Source organism: Tamandua tetradactyla, chromosome 16, assembly GCF_023851605.1.
Source record: "Tamandua tetradactyla isolate mTamTet1 chromosome 16, mTamTet1.pri, whole genome shotgun sequence".
Lineage (NCBI taxonomy): Eukaryota > Metazoa > Chordata > Mammalia > Pilosa > Myrmecophagidae > Tamandua > Tamandua tetradactyla.
Genome location: NC_135342.1, coordinates 14,842,753 through 14,846,017, shown reverse-complemented (window position 1 = coordinate 14,846,017; position 3,265 = coordinate 14,842,753).

Genomic DNA, 3,265 nt, shown 5'->3' with positions numbered 1-3,265 from the left:
GCCTGTCTCCCGTGGTGGGGCTGTCTGTGGGTTGTGAGGGTCCCACTTCCTCAGGAGCTCCAGAAGGTCTGGGGACCCAAGGCGCCCTCTTGAAGCCCTGGGGTGGAGGGAGATGGACTGGCTGGTCTCCATGTTGGTTCTTTACATCGAGCAACGAGGCAGAAACTCTCAGTCACCCCACTCGGGCTGCCCGCCTGGCTTTGCTCTCTGCTAAGGTTTCTGTTTTTATGGGCAGGCTCCTGCCAAGCTCCTTTCCCAGGGCACGTGAGCTGGGGAGTGTCTGCAGGAACATACGCTGGGTTGGAGGCCTGCGCGTGCTCTGAGCCCTAGAATTGCCTGTCGGGACAAAACTGTAGTGGGTGTGGGCCACTGTCCTAGGAGAGGGGCACTGCAATTTTAGAGGGTCTTAAGAATAAACAAGGCCTGAGTCCCAATTCGCCGGTTGCCGTGATAAAACAGGGATGAATGGGATGAGTGTCAGGAAAGTTTGTCAGACCTACAGGTGGGATTTAGCCAAATGTCAGTGTGTTCTGGGCCCTGGGTGCTCCAGCTACGTTTTCCTGTTTGGAGGCCCCCAAAACCACCCTCAGCTTCAATAATTTCAATCATTGGAAGGTCTAAGAACTCAGGCCGTTCTACTCACAGATTCAGTTTATTACAGTGGAAGATACAGACCAAGGCCAGCCAGGGGCCAGGGTGCAAGGAATAGGGCCCAAGAGACCCTGGGCACAGACATGAGCTTCTGGTTGGCCTCTCCACTCCAGGGGAGGCATGCAGACAGCACTTCCTCCTCCCAGCCACGATGTGACTGCACACGTGGAACATCGCCAACCAAGGAAGCTCAGCAAGCCTTGGGGTCCAGAGTTTATATTAGTGCAGCTCACTACCTGTGTGGCTGACTTTCAGTAGCCTGAGGCCCCAGGTACTCAAGGATACTCCTGTCAGGCAGGACACTCCCAGGGCTCCAAGGTGACCTCCTAGGAGCCGGTCAAGGGCCAGCACGTTGAGCAAGGTTAATCTTTCACCACACAAATATGTAACAAACCACTGTGAAACTTGCTGACTTGAAAATAGAAATTATTTCTTCAGTTCCCTGAGCTGGCTGGGTTTGGCTGCACAGGTCTCACTTGAGGTCTGAGGCATGGGTGGCAGCCAGGGCTGGTATCCTCTGAAGACCTGACTGTCTGGACATCAAGATGGCCCCCACACAGGATTGGCAATTGATGCAGGCTGTAGGCCGGGACCTGTCAGTTGGACTGTTTAAACTTGGCAGCTGAGTTCTAAGAGGGCGTGTTCCAAGAGCGAGCATTCCAAGATGGCCAGGTGGCAGCCATAAGACTTCCTGTGACCTTGCCTCAGAGGTCACAAAACGTCACATCCATAATAGTCTACCAATCGAGCGAGTTACTAGGGCCAACCGAGATTCTTCCCCCATGGTGGGGAAGTGGCGAGGTCGTAGCGCAGATGCACAGGTGGGGAGGGAGACATCACTGGCCCCGTCTTGAAAACACATAGCCTGCTGCTACCCTGGGCCTCCCCAAGACACACGCTGATGACCGCTTTGGAGGAAGAGTTTTTATTTACTTATTTTAATTTCTGATTAAAAGTAAATTTACTGGTTTAACCCGAAATCTTGGAATTAACATTAAGCCTAGAGATGCAATGTTTCCTACAAAAAAGACTCAGCTGGCATTTAATTTGGCACCTTCTTCCCTTTATACCTTGAGGGTGACTCAATTCTGGATTGCGAGCTGGCATTCATCTACAATCCTGATAGAGAACTTAAAGCGCATCAAAAAGCTTCAAGAATAGTACAAACTACACCCATATACCTTTCACCCAGATGGCTCCAGTAGGAAACATTTCCCTCATTTGCTCATATGGAACTACACACACACACACACACGTCTTCCTCAACCATTTGAGAGTAAGTTGCAATCGGCACAGCCCTTTGCCCCTAAATAACGTTTTTTCCTAAGAAAACGGACCTTTCCATAACTGCACTACAATAGTCTCTAGAGTAAATTTACCAATGATACAATATTTGTGTTTACCCGTCTTACTCATGCCAGTTTTATCAGCTGACCCAGCAATGGCATGTATTATATTTAGCTGACTTGTCTCTTTAGTCGTCTGTATCTGGAACAATTCCTCAGCCTTTCTGTCCTTTATAACATTGACATTTTTGAAGAATACAGTCCTGTCCCCATCCATTCTTTTTTTCAGAAAAACAATGTTCTTTTTCGTGATTAGATCTGGCTGGTACTCTCCACCCAGAAGCAGCCATAGAGATTTGTGATCCGTGTGGCAAATCCTTTCCTCCCAGTCTGTCTGTGTATCTTTTGCCTTTGCTTGTGATGTTCTTGGGGTTTTTTGTTTGTTTGTTTGTTTTTAACGCCTGTTTATTTTTAGGAAGTCACGTGTATCCATTTCTCTTACTGACTGCGTCTGGATTGTGAGTCGCGATTAGAAAGCTCTTCCCCATCCCCCAGTTATAGGGCGGTTCCCACAGGCTCTGTTAGAACCTGTACCATTTAATCCTTTACATTTAGATCTCTGATCTCTTTGGAGCTTTGTTATACATGGTGTGAGGAATGGATCTTATTTTATCTTCTTCAAAACGGCTATGGAAGGAAGTTTTTACGTGAGAGGGGAAACGACTTCAGAAGCTGCAGGAGATGCGTCAGCGAATTAAGGTGATCAGTATATATTTTACTGCCTTAAAAAAAAAAGTGAGGAACAAGGTAAAATTAAATATACCCTCAGCAAAAACTGAAAATAAGAGCCTACAAGATGGAAGTGGGTCGGGAGGAAACCAAAAGGTGTGAGGGAGAGGACTTGTTGGGAATATCTCAATAAATCCATAAATCTGAAGACACCACTACGCATAGGTCTGAGGTTGAACATAAAATAATTTCTTAAAAGGGAGTTTGACTGAAAGACACCAATAAGAATAGGTAATTAAAATCCAGTGTAGGGCGGGCCACGGTGGCTCAGCAGGTAAGAGTGCTTGCCTGCCATGCCTGAGGACCCGGGTTCAATTCCCGGTGCCTGCCCATGTTAAAAAAAAAAAAAAAATCCAGTGTAGCAGGTGCCAAGTTGGGGAGACACCACTCTGGGTAGAGTTTGGGTCACTGTCACCAAGCTGAGGGATGGGAGAGGGGGATTACGCGGGTGTGGACGTGAGGGTGAGATGGTGTTTGAGGGCCTGGACAGGAGCAGTTGTGGGACGTTTTTGGCATTGTGAGCATGAGATGGCCCTGGG